Here is a 14,360-nt window from a genome sequence, read left to right as displayed (position 1 = left end):
ACTGTATAGCACAGAGAACTACATTCGATATCATATGATAAACCATATGGAAAAAAAATTAAAGAATGTATATATATATATGTATAACTGAATCACTTTGCTGTACAGCAGAAATTAACACAACATTGTGAATCAACTATACTTCCATAAAAAAATACTGAAAACAGTATCTACCAGATAAGATAAATCAGATAATATAAGTAAAGTGCCTGGTACATTGTGCATGCTCAACACATGTTATTATTTAATCTGTTGTAATTTTGCTCTTTGTTAAAGCTGTCAAATTGAGACCGAATTGTTATCTAGGAGGATAATTCCATATATGTGTGTATGTGTGTATGTATATATGTATCAGTCAGGATTCTTAGCTGCAGGCAACAGAAACCATTTCCTTCTTTTTTTCTTTTTCATTTTTTAGCCACGCCGTGTGGCATGCAGGATCTTAGTTCCCCGACCAGGGATTGAACCCACGCCCCTTAGAGTGGAAGCGCGGAGTCTTAACCACTGGACCACCAGGGAAGTACCGCACCAGAAACCATTTTTTTGCTAACTGAGGCAGAAAAGGAATTAATTAAAAGGCTATTAGAAGGATATCTTGCTTGTTTTCCAGAGGGCTCATAGAACCAACTTAGAGACTTCACAACCAGAAATAATGTCCATTATCATGCCACAATGTGGGTCCCACTGTACAGACTCTGCAGTTCATGTTGCCAGCGCCAGCGACACTACTGGACACTGACCGCCTTCACTAGGACTGTTTCTCTAGCTGCTTTTGGAAATGGCTTGTAGTAGTTTCCACTGTCACTACCCACATTGATATGGATTCTGCAGGATACCTGCTGGTTCACGTACAAGCTTTGAATTCAGCACCTGAGTTGGGCTCCTGTGATTGGTGGACCCTAGGTCATAACTTGCATTCTAGCTACAAAGGAGGCTGTGGAAGAAAGTCTGGCATTTTCAGCTTTTCAAGAGGGAGGTAAACTTTGCCTTAGGTGGGAGTTCTCTCACCACAGAGTTTTAGATGCTGGGTGGCTAAAAACAATGAGAGATGATTTCTAAACAGCAGAACTTCTTTACAGAACTGAGAATAAATTTTTGTGTGTGCTCTGTAGTTTGTCATTCAGAGAAGTGGGTGGTGGTGAGAAAAGGACGTTTATTAAGCACATACTATAGGCACTTAGCTAGCTGTTGAGTGCTTCGTTATGAATGAGAAATCATCCCTGTCTTCTAGAGCTCAGAGTCTAGCAGCTGAGGCAAAACTTACATAGCCGATTTAAGAAATTCTTTTATACTATAGTTTCAAATGGTAAAAAATAGCTATATAGTCTATCCTCATTATTTGTGGATTCAGTATTTTGAATTCACCAACTTGCTAAAATTTATTTGTAACCCCCAAGTCAATACTGGTGGCACTTTCAAGGTCTTTCCTATGCTCCCTTGAACCAGCATTACTATTGTGCTTGTTCCCTTACTAATGAATTAAATAGATTTTTAGTGTGTGCTCATGATATGTATTAGAGTCATGTTTTAGCTTTCTGACATTCTAAAATTATAATTTATAGAACTTTAACATTATATGTTCTAAATTATAATGTACAAAGCAGTGGAAAATTTGAGTCATCCAATGCTCACGTTCCCAACTGAGGTTAAATGAGGCAATACTCTGCTTTCTCATTTCACTGTCATGCTGAAAACCAGTGTCGTTTTTGTAGTCTATTTAGTGCCATTTTTTTTTGTTGTTGCATTTTTGTGCTTTTTGTTGTTTGTTGGTGAATCTGTTGCTTAAACTGGCCCTCAAGCACAGTGCTGATGTGTCTAAGTGTATAGATAAGCTTTGTGCAGGCATAAGTTATAGTGCTGTTGTCTGTGAATTCAGTGTTAGTGAGTCAATAATATATATTATATAAATGTCTTTAAACAGAAACACACATAAAACAAGGGTACGTACACTGATCAGCTGACAAAAATGTTGTGACCAGAAGCTTGCCGGAAACTAACCCCGTATTTCCCCTATTAGCAAGGGCTCAGTATTTGCTAATTCAGTATTTGCGGCAACTTTATAGAACATTATTACCATGAACAATGAGAATAAACTGTATTATTTCCCCCCTAATCTTAAAAGTGATGCAAGTCCATTGTAAAGTAATGTAAACAGTAAAGGAATGTATTTAGAAGAAAGTGAAAAACACTCTACCCACCTCTCAGAGAAAAACGTTGTTGAACCCAGGCCTGTTTTTCCTGATGCGCAGCAAGCCAAACGCTGAGATGCCAACGTTTGCCGCAGAGAAAGGGTTTATTCTCCAGGCAACCAGGCGACGAGATAGGAGCACAATTCTCAGATCCACCTCTCCTAAGGCAAGGGGCTCGGGGTATTTTTGGGGCAGAGAAGCCGGGTTGTCTGAAGCGAGGGGAGCCTGCGGAAGAATGATTGAAAATAAAAAGTTCCGGTAATTGTCGTTCTGCGCAGGCGTAACAGCTGCAGGCTTCCCCACTGGACCGGTGATCAGAAAATGGTGGGTTCGCACTTAATGAGGGTAAAGTTTTTGGTCCTCTGATGTCAAAAGATCACTGGCATACACCTAGTTGGAGGGTCGGTGGTCCTAACCATTCTTAACTGGCTTGAGCTTGAACTGGACACAGCTGACTCCAAATTCCTAAAAAAAGAAACAAAACAAAACAAAACAAAAAAACAACTCAGGCAAACACGTTATAGTCTAGGCTACATGCTGCTTGGAGGACATGAAAGTTTTTGTAGCAACAGTTAAAGCAAGCGTGATCAGTGAAGGCAGGTTCCAGATTTAATGGGTCTAACTGATGATTACCCTCGGTTTCAAAACCACTAACGTTAACTATCTTGGTAAAAATTATTTCAAATATTTCTTTATTTTTCATATACATGTACACACATCACTTCATGTAAATGGAATGATATGATCGTGGTTCTAAAATTTCTTCATTCAACATTTGAATTATCATTTTAGAATTTTCAGAAAGCTAAAAACATGACTCTAATACAAACATACTGTGAGCACATGTTTAAAAACATATTTAATTCATTAATAATGAAACCAGTAGGATCGTAACACTGGTTCAGAGGAGCATAGGAGAAACATATGTATCTATAGTCATTGAAAGAAAGAATATAAAATGAGGTTGATAAGCGGATGCAAAACTGGTTAATGTAATTCAGGGCAATAAAACTTTGGGGAAAACTTTTCTACTGGACAGAAATTGTTTGCAATTATCAGTCATTTACAAGCAGATATCTAACTGGGACCAGCCATTAGTAAATTGTCGGTCAAAGGAAAATTACAGAGAGCCTTATACTCTTTAGGCAGGATTAGGAAACATTGCTCTAGTAAGTAAAATATTAAATAAGAAAAATTATAACGCATTAAATATCGACCCTAAGCCCCCTAAGTTTCCTAAAATATAATCAAAACACTGTTAAACAGTTTTGCTAGGATAAAAAATGCTCCGTGTCACCAAACAACTAATATGGTTATAAACAATATTTGTTTTGCAGGCGGTCGTGTCTCTGCGTCAGCACCATCTTTGAGGCAGAAACCTGGTGCTGACACTCAGTACACTTTTCAAAACGATTTAAGTGAGATTCTAATAGTCTACCAGTTGGTTTTGGACTATAACATAAGACTTTTCCTGAAAAGTATTTGGGGAATGTTAATATAATTTTTTTCTTATGTAAATGTTGGCTGAAAAACGTCTTGAGAAGTATATATTCTAGGACGTTTGGGTATTTAAAACGAAGAGGCAGGCTACCAGAAAAACGGCAGAGACGTTTTTTGCAGCATACCTCTTTAGTGTATTCTGAAAATTCTTCTGCCCACTCCTGTGTTCGTCAACAGACAGTTTCTCTCCCTGGAGGCAAACAGTGTTATCTGTTTGAAGACCCAAAGGCTTAAAAACAAAACAAAGTGTGCCAAGGACCCTCGCCTTCACCCTTACAGGCAAGGCAGGGACTAGGCCATCTGCTGTAGCACATGCAAAGAGAGTGAGTTCCCAAACCTGCTTTGTGACCTTGGATTATTATCCACTTCGAGGTGATGCAAGAGAATGCTAAGAATTCCTGAGAGGTCATTGGAATAATAAGAGTAAAGCTGATTCTAGGAGAGAGAAGTGTGGTGTCCTCTGCAAGTTCTCCTTCTACCCCACTCTGGGGGAAGAGGAGAGTGGGATGGGGGCTGTTCCTTCCCTTCTATTCAAGCAAAGGAGCTTTCAATAAAACCACTCAGAAAACTTGATAGGCATCCACCAGAGCTTTAGGGCAGAGGGATTGGTGTCTGCCTATGCTGGGGGAGGTGTATGTAAAGCCTGGTTGGGGACTTAGCTGGAAGGAAGGGCTTCCTTAGAGGCAAGCTGCACGTCCTCTGATGTCGGGGACACGTGTGTGTTTCTTGTACACCATTAGATGAGACGCTCACAGAGAGAGCTGACTGTACGTTGTCTTTAACAGGATCTTCAGACATTCTCCGGGAACACATGGTGGGAGTGAAGGGTCCCCCCCTTGCCAAAGAAGCATTTTTCTCTGGGAAGCACTGGGCATGAGGGAGGTTAAAATCCATACCTGCAGAAATCTCCAAACAACCCTCAAAAGTCTTTTGTGACAGGAAGAATCAACGTTTGTCATCTGTCCCACGAAGAGGGCACCAGTAGCAGTCAAGTGAGAGCTCTTGTGCCCTTTATCTCTGTCATTCCAACCTTGGAGGGTCACCACATTTAAAATTTTTATTTATTTTTATTTTGACTTGAAACGTATTTGACATAACACATCGTATAAATTTAAGGTGTACAACAGGTTAATCTGATACATTTATATATTACAATATGATTGCCATTGTAGCAATTGATAATTAGCACCTTTATCATGTTACATAATTGTCACTCGTTTTTAGTGGTTGGAATAATTAATTAGTTCTAGTCTCTTAGCAAGTCTAATGATTATAATATAGCATGGTTGTCAATATTCATTATACTGTGCATTAGATCTCTGGGACCTACTACTCATTACAAGTATGTACCCTCCAACATCTCTGTCCTATGAGGATCCCAAAATTGTAGCTAGTGATGGAGGTGAGGAGGAAGAGTGAGAAAGAGGAAAGAAACAGTCTGTCTTCTCTTTTCCCTCTACAGAAGCTTGAAATGGGGTGGGGGGAATTTTAAATTGAATGATATTTGGGTTCTTATGATTATTAGGCTGGGCTAGACTCTAGAATATCCCCGAGTGATGTCAAAAGCTATGGCACCTACCTAAGATTCTACCCAGGAGCAGAAAATAGCATGACCAGAAGGGACAGCGGGAAAGAGAATTAAATTGCTTCCTCATCATATCTTCGTATTTCCTGCTTGTTTGATATATCGGTCAGGGCTATAGATCAGCACAACCCACTCTGCTGGCCGGTGCCGCATTCAGCAGGCAGGAGACGCGGACACTGGGTGAAGCCTGCTGCCCTTTCTTTCTCTATTTGAGGGGCAGGCATCCAAATTCTTGGTTTCCCACCAGGAAACAGGTCTGGGGCTGGTATTGGAGGGGACTCAGAATAGAAGAGACCAAAGCTCTAGAACCTGAAGAAAGTGAGAAGAACAGGAGAGGCTGGTTAGTTGAAACCAGTGTCAGTAAGGGAAGCTTCAATTTCTGAAGTTCCTTCTTGTTGGCATTGGTACTTCTGCCTGTCCTGATGTCCAGGTCACATTTGTGGGTCCTTTCTACCTGTCTCTGGATCCATCAGGCAGCTGGCAGCTGGCATCCGGCAGCTGGCATCTGGGAGGCAGCACAGTGTAGCAAAAAGAGCTCTCTACCCATTCATATAGTACTCGTTGCAGTGCAAATTGGCACAGTCTTTCTGGAGGGCAAATTAGCCAGATCTGGCAAAATCCTTGCAGTGTTTATACCTGTGTAAGAGTTAGGATTAGATTCAACTTCAAATAACTCAAGACCCAAAATAACTGTGATTTTTAACAAGATGGAAGTTTATTTCTCTCTCATGTAAAATTCCAAGTGTATGTGATCCAGAGCTGGTCCTTGCTGGAACTCCAAGAAGCATTCAGGTTTCTTCCAGCTCAATCATGAACCAAGATGAGAGAATCCATGTTCTACAGCAGGATGGAGTGTATCCAATGAAGGATGTGTCCAATGAAGACAAAGCGCAAAGGTCACAGAATACCTGTGTCTAAGGAAGGGTCCTGGAATCTGCCACATAAGAGTTTTGCTCAAACATCATTGAGGAGACCTCAATCCCATGGCCACACCCAGCTGCAAGGGACACTGGAAAAGGTAGTTGATTCCAGATGAGGAAGTATCTGGCTAAAAATTTTGGAAGAAGTGTGAAGGGATATTGGAGAGCAATGAATACTGCTTTGTGCCTTACTTATTTCGCTTAATAATATATGTTGGAGATGATTCAATATCAGCCCTTAAAGGGGTTCCTCATTTTTATGTATTTTATTTTTTAAGGCTGAAGAATACTCCATTATTTGGAAGTATCACAAGGCATTTAGCCAGTTCTCTGTTGATGGATAGTTAGATAGAAGTCAAGCTTATATGATTACAGATATTGCCACAGCGAGTAACCTTGTGCGTTAGCAGTTTTACATATATGTGAGTATATCTATAGGATAAATTTCCAGCTGTGGGGTTTTAAACTCTGGATCGTCATTGCCAAAGTTTTCAAGGAAGATGTGCTAACTTTCCCATTCCCACCTACAGTGCTTGAAAGGAGATTACTTAAATAGCTAGGAAGCAGCTAGAAAGATGGCTTTGGAATCAAATACACCGGAGTTTGAGCTGGATTCTTTTAGATCCTCTGAACAGTATTGACTGATTATTTTTTAAATCAGTTAATTTGGATAAACACAAACAATAGACACTCTTTCCCCTAGTGTGAGTGGCTGCTGAGATTTCAGTTCAATTCTTTTAACCTTATCTGGGGCTGCTTGGAGTTGGCCTCACAGGTGTATGGGTCAGGGGTCAGCCAGAGATTTGGACAGGAGTTTATAGTCCCAGGAGTTAGACCCCATCCCCCCTTCCCTTTCCTGGATATCTCCTCTCAATTTCCAGCTGCTGTGTTTGCCCTGAACTCTGTCCTCAGGTTCTTTGAACCAATTAAATCACACAGGCCCTCCTCAGGCTAATGCCATAAAAAACAAGTAAGCCACAGAGTAAGTTCTTTCTCGAGTATGAGAGCCCAGCAGCCTTCAGAATCTACCTTTTTTGGGTCTCTCTTCAGTGCCTTCAGGTAGGTTTTTTGTGGTTGAAGGTTGTTACCTGCAGGAGGTACTTCTCTGGACTTGTGTCGCCATTCTTCACAGTTTGGCATTTATGATTTTTATAGATCCCTTCTGCGTGAAGTGCAGATTTTGAGTTCACCAATTGTCTATGTCTCCAAAGGCTTTGGAATTGTCTGATAATGACAAAACAAACAGCCGGCAGTGTCGGGGGTGGGTTGTGGGGTGTGGGTGAGTGGTTGGTGGGCTCACCAGTTTCTGGGGTATGTTTGTTGTACTGAGGCAGATTTGGGGGTATTTAAGCCTTTCCTAGCCTCTCCAAAAAACAGCCTCCAGGCCACAGTTATATCCTTTATAAAGGATATAAACAGAAAAGGGCCTTAACATGTGGCTGATCCCCACTCAGTAATGACTTTGGGAAGGTCGTCTAACATCTCAGAGCCTCGGTTTTCTCATCTGTTAAGATGTAAGCCCTGCCCACCTCACGGTGAAGGTGCTTAGGAGGCAGTAAAACAGTTCAGACGTGCAGAAATAATACTATGCTGCCTCTGAGCCCACACATAACTGCTGAGCAGTGTCAGAGGCTCTCAAACTGCACCTGAGGCCCATCACCCTGGAGCCTACTTTTCAATGTTTATATATGTTTCTAGAAATCAATGGGAAATTCCAAGTCAGCTAGAAACATCAAAAAGCCATGAAAGTATATAGATAGTATAAAGTATAGAGAATAGTGTAAATTATTTCCCCTTAAAAATCTTTTTTCCCCCCCTAGCATATTAGCTAGTATGGCATTTTGGGGGAAATTACTTGAGATACCTGGTAACTTGGGAACATGTAAAATCACCTCCGTGGCTGCTTCCAGTCACCACATTCCACTCTCTGTCGTAACTGTGAGTCAAGGAGAGCTTCCTTCACTCCAACTAAATCCCAGGGTTGTAGTCTTGTGGATATGGAAAGTCATGTACTTTTATCCCTCATTCTATATTTGGCACCCACAAAAGAAGCTGAAAGAATTGAAGTGGATTGTTCAAAGATCACAAATCAGGGTCTCAAGGAGCTAAGAGATGAGGCTTAATTACTGATGGTCCAGTATCTGCGTGGGAATCAGGCTCACTTGGAGCAGTGAGGACTTACCTCTTTTTCACGTCGGTCAATTGAACAAAAGGAAAAATTGATGAAAATGAAATGAATGTGGTTTTATTGAATCATATGAAAATAAAGGTATATTTTCACCACTTAGATTGTTCTCCTCATTGTTGAAAGACTATCAAGGAGAAAATGGTCACAGCGTTTCCTTTAGATGGAATGTTAATGTTAGTCTTAGTGTGCTAAGTAGCAGCACAAAAGCGCTTTTCTAGTTTTTCATCTTGATCCCTTATAGGGTGGGCTATATCTGCCAGGTAGGCTGCTTGTGCCCGGGGAGCTCAAGTTGCTCGCCACGGTTTAGAGCAGCAATTCTTAAGGCCTGGTTCTTGAATTAGCAGTAACAGCTGCAGCAACAAGTGGACCCCACCCCAGACCTGTCTAATCAGAAACTCTGGGGATTGGAGCCAGCAATCTGTGTTTCAGCAAGCCCTCCGAGTGATTCTGATGCATGCTCAAGTTTGAGAGCCATTGCTTTAGAGACACACAGAGCTACATTGTAGTGCTGAGTCAAAACTGATTTTAGAATATAGATGTTACTATGTGTAGGTCTTAGGGAGGAGGTCTGTATCTGACTCTTCTCGGTGAGTGTAGGAATTGCCTAATATAAATCCAAAGTGCTCAGTCAGAAGTGTTGTAAGTACTAGGCCTATAAGTGGCTATGAGAATAGAATTGCCAAAGATGGCCAAAGATAATTATTGGTTTACTAAAACTGTGCATGAAATACAATTTTTTGTCATAAAAAAGATGCTAGTATTATTCAGAATGTGAAGAATATTTGGATTGTAGGACAATAATGGATTCTAGCAATGTAAGAGGAAACATGCCAGAAAAGAAGGCACAACAGAAACCCGAGAAAGAGGACTTGAAGGAGGTGTCTTCAGGAAAGAAGGTGTGCATGGGCTGCAAAACTGCTCTAAGTAGGCTACTCCAATCCAACGCTGGATTAGAAGTTCCAAATGCTTCAGCTGAAATCAGTGGGAAGGCATATGGGAACCCAGCACATCTAATAACACCTCGAATTAGATACGTATACATATACATTTAAGATTGTTTGCATCTAACAGAAAACTCAGTATAATGGTGACTTAAACAAGATAGTAATGGAAATTAATATAATTAATAGTAATTGAGAATAATAGAAATTTGGAGGTTGCTGGTCAAGTACTTGTGTGGTAGCTCCACAGTCATCAGGAATCCAGACTCCTTCTGGCTTTTTGTCCCACTATTCTAGTTTATGGCTTCCATTCTCAAGGTATTACTTCATGGTCCAAAAGGGCAGCAGGAGCTCCAACCATCACATCTGTTCCAGGATGTTGGAAGGAGGAGAGGTAGAAGGGCAAAAGTGCCACATGACTTTGTTCAGTCATTTCCCTTTAAATAGCCTTCCTGGAAGTCAAATATAATATATTTCATTGACTGGAATTTAGTTACATTGCCTATTCCTAGTTGTAAAGGAGTTCTTGAAAATGCTGTCCTTTAGCTGGACACCATGCTGCCTTATATAAAATCAGGTTCTCTTACCAATAGAACAAGGGGAGAACAAACAGCAGGTGGCAAAGAGCACCTCTGCCACAGATTCCTTATTTATTCTTGTTTTTAAATCCTCAACGCTGCACTCTGAGGTTTCATATTGCCGTGGTTAGTCTCTGTTCTGCTTTTCTCTTCTGTGGGTCTCTCCTCAACTGAAAAATATGAGATTAATCTAATTTAAAGAGATATAGTGAAAATAAATAGGAAGGTGATTGGAAAGATTATAGGTATATGTGTGTGTGAAAAAGTGAACAACTGATAAACAGGGCAAAATGAGTGTTTACCCAGCTCCAAATGCCTAGAGCAGGGATATTCTTAAGGGAGAATTTCAGCCTCCACTAAATGATGAGTTTTTTTCCCCTAGCATTTAAGCCTCTCTCAGGGACCTGAATTAATCTCCTTTAGGTCACTGAGGGACCTCTAAGTACTTAGCTCTTGTATAATTTTGAAAAAAATGAGTAGGCATTAAAGATAGTCGTCATGCCTGCCACATCACCCTATGAAAAACATTATTTACTTTTCAGATTTCATGTAATTTGCATTTTTTAATCTCCCTCATTATTACTGGTTTTCTCTGTTTTTAAAAAAGTCATTATGCTAAAGCACTGGCATTTCAAGGTCTAAACAAAATGCTCTGTGTACTATGAACTTTATATACTTTCATTCATTCACTCAATAACCATTTATGACATATCCATTTAGTGTTGGGCACTGGGGTTTTGCTGTATACACAAAACACAAAGTTCCTTCCCTCATGGAGCTTACAGTACAGTGTATGTGAGGGTGTTGTTGAGGGAGATAGACCATAAGCAAGTAAACAGATAAATGAACAAGATATTTTCAGATAGTGATAAATGCTAAGGGGTAGCAGGAAGACACGGTAGTAGGTGATGGAGAAGGAGGGATAATTTAGAAGGGGAAGTTCCCATGTTGAGCTAAGATATGAATGTGAGACAAAGCCATTGACAAATACATGACTTACAATGATACAAGCGCCTGAAAAATTTAATTTCTAAGTGCAAAATCATTCTCTCTCCTATGACACAAATGATGAAGAGGCAATTTTTATTTGAATCAAGTATCAACAAAAAAAAACCTCACATCTGCTAAGGGTAACAGGTTTAGGAATACTAAAGATTAGATTGTCTGCAATATTAGATTTAATTTGAAACCTAAACAGCTCCCAGTAGATGTATCTTCAAAATGAAAAAAATTCAGACACTGCTTTTGCTGAACCCCTATGCTAGGTTTTTTTGGGAAATGGAATACTTGACTAATCTCACTTGACTGTTAGAGTACATAATTATCAGCAAACTGGCAAGGGGAATTCTGTTACAAAAATGAATTCATTCTAATTATTCTTTGAAAAAAACTGTTTTATATTTGTGATTCATAATCTTGTAAAATCACACATGTGAGGGAAGGGGAAGTTGGCATCTGCCATTAGCACAGCAAATTTGATTAGATGTTCCAGTGGCTAGAACACACTTATTTATTCAGTGTTCATAATTGGCTCCCTCAGAAACAGGAATGGTACTTATCTATTGAGGTGAATTTAAAGTATACAGGGTGAAAATAAATAAATAAATAAAGTATACAGGGCGGCACCTCCTAGAGAAATGGAAATAAAAACAAAAAATAAACAAATGGGACCTAATGAAACTTAAAAGCTTTTGCACAGCAAAGGAAACCATAAACAAGATGAAAAGAAAACCCTCAGAATGGGAGAAAATATTTGCAAATGAAGCAACTGACAAAGGATTAATCTCCAAAATTTACAAGCAGCTCATGCAGCTCAATATCAAAAAAACCAAAAAACCCAATCCAAAAATGGGCAGAAGACCTAAACAGGCATTTCTCCAAAGAAATACGGATTGCTAACAAACACATGAAAGGATGCTCAACATCACTAATGATTAGAGAAATGCAAATCAAAACTGCAGTGGGGTATCACCTCACACCAGTCAGAATGGCCATCATCAAAAAATCTACAAACAATAAATGCTGGAGAGAGTGTGGAGAAAAGGGAACCCTCTTGCACTGTTGGTGGGAATGTAAGTTGATACAGCCACTATGGAGAACAGTATGGAGGTTCCTTAAAAAACTAAAACTAGAACTACCATATGACCCAGCAATCCCACTACTAGGCATATACCCTGAGAAAACCATAATTCAAAAAGCAACATTTACCACAATGTTCACTGCAGCTCTATTTACAATAGCCAGGTCATGGAAGCAACCTAAATGCCCACTGACAGACAAATGGATAAAGAAGATGTGGTACATATATGCAATGGAATATTACTCAGCCATAAAAAGAAACGAAATTGAGTTATTTGTAGTGAGGTGGATGGACCTAGAGACTGTCATACAGAGTGAAGTAAGTCAGAAAGAGAAAAACAAATACCATATGCTAACACATATATATGGAATCTAAAAAAAAAACAATGTCTGAAGAACCTAGGGGCAGGACAGGAATAAAGATGCAGACGTAGAAGATGGACTTGAGGACCCGGGGAGGGGGAAGGGTAAGCTGGGACGAAGTGAGAGAATGGCATGGACATATATACACTACCAAATGTAAAATAGATAGCTAGTGGGAAGCAGCCGCATAGCACAGGGAGTTCAGCTGGGTGCTTTGTGACCACCTAGAGAGGTGGGATAGGGAGTGTGGGAAGGAGACGCAAGAGGGAGGAGATATGGGGATATATGTATATGTATAGCTGATTCACTTTGTTTTAAAGCAGAAACTAATACACTATTGTAAAGCAATTATACTCCAATAAATATGTTAAAAAAAAAAAAGTATACAGGGCAGGACTTCCCTGGTGGCGCAGTGGTTAAGAACCCGCCTGCCAATGCAGGGTTCGAGCCCTGGTCTGGGAAGATCCCACATGCCGTGGAGCAACCAAGCCTGTACGCCACAACTACTGAGCCTGCGCACCACAACTACTGAAGCCCGCGTGCCTAGAGCCTGTGCTCCGCAGCAAGAGAAGCCACCGCAGTGAGAAGCCTGTGCACCGCAACGGAGAGTAGCCCCTGCTCACCGCAACTAGAGAAAGACCACGTGCAGCAACGAAGACCCAATGCAGCCCAAGATAAATAAATAAATAAAGTTAATTGTTATTAAAAAAAGAATAAAGTATACGGGGCTTCAGATTTGATCTCTGATTTTACAAAAATTACCAACTTTTATCTATAAGAATGATTTCTGGGGCTTCCCTGGTGGCGCAGTGGTTGAGAGTCTCCCTGCCAATGCAGGGGACACGGGTTCGAGCCCTGGTCTGGGAAGATCCCACATGCCACGGAGCAACTGGGCCCGTGAGCCACAACTGCTGAGCCTGCGCGTCTGGAGCCTGTGCTCCGCAACAGGAGGGGCCGCGATAGTGAGAGGCCCGCACACCGCGATGAAGAGTGGCCCCTGCTCGCCGCAACTAGAGAAAGCCCTCGCACAGAAACGAAGACCCAGCACAGCCAAAAATAAATAAATAATTTTAAAAAATTAAAAAAAAAAAAGAATGATTTCTGAAAAATTAAACTTGATTCTCACTATAACATAATCATGCCACTAATTAGAGCTAAGTTCTTTTGTACCTCTTCAAAATTTGAGGAGTTGAAATTTGAAAGACAATAATAAAGCATACAAGAGAGGAAGAAGCCACCACAGGATGGTTTAATGTCAAGTAATGTGATATTAATTTAGGAGCCAACTAAATTTTAGAACTTCAAAAAACGGAATCATGCATGAGCAATACAGAGTGGAATCTGGACCCAGACAGGAAATCCAGCCTCAGAAAGCTAAGCATAAACAGGAGGTTGGGGGAGGAATGGAAAGTTTCAGGTGTCTTGGAATTAAATGACCCCTAGGTCCTTTCTAGCTCCACATATCTGATTCTAAGAGTGCTGAAAGAATGTGTTAGCCTGTTTTTAAAAGTGGCATTATTGAAGTATAATGTACATGACCATAAAACTCACCCATTATAATTATACAATTCAAGGATTTGTAGTAAATCATAGAGTTGTGCAATCATCACCGTAATCTAATCCATTTTTTTCCATGTTGTTTGTGGGGTAGAAGCCATTTTATTTTTCTAGTATAAAGGTACATAGTGACTCATTAAAATTGTAGAGCAAGTTTCAAGGATGCTAAGGTGACTCACTGAAAGTATGTGTAATAGACATGTGCAGGCAGCTGATCTACTGAAACAAATAGGGAGAAAGAAAGGGAAGGTGGTGGCTGGAGGCAGTGCAGAACAATGGTTACCACCACGCCTTAAGGTCAGATTGCTGAAGTTCAGACTCTGGCATCCCTACTTCCTTAATAGCTGTCTGATCTCAAACAAGTTACTTAAACTCTCTGACCCTCATTTCACTCCTCTGTCAGTTAACAGCACCTACTTCATGGGGTTATGAAGGGTAAAGGAGATAATTTATGCAAGGG

Source organism: Balaenoptera physalus, assembly GCF_965194825.1.
Source record: "Balaenoptera physalus genome assembly, chromosome: 7".
Lineage (NCBI taxonomy): Eukaryota > Metazoa > Chordata > Mammalia > Artiodactyla > Balaenopteridae > Balaenoptera > Balaenoptera physalus.
The sequence above is the reverse complement of the archived record's forward strand: the minus strand, read 5'-3'. Positions refer to the sequence as shown.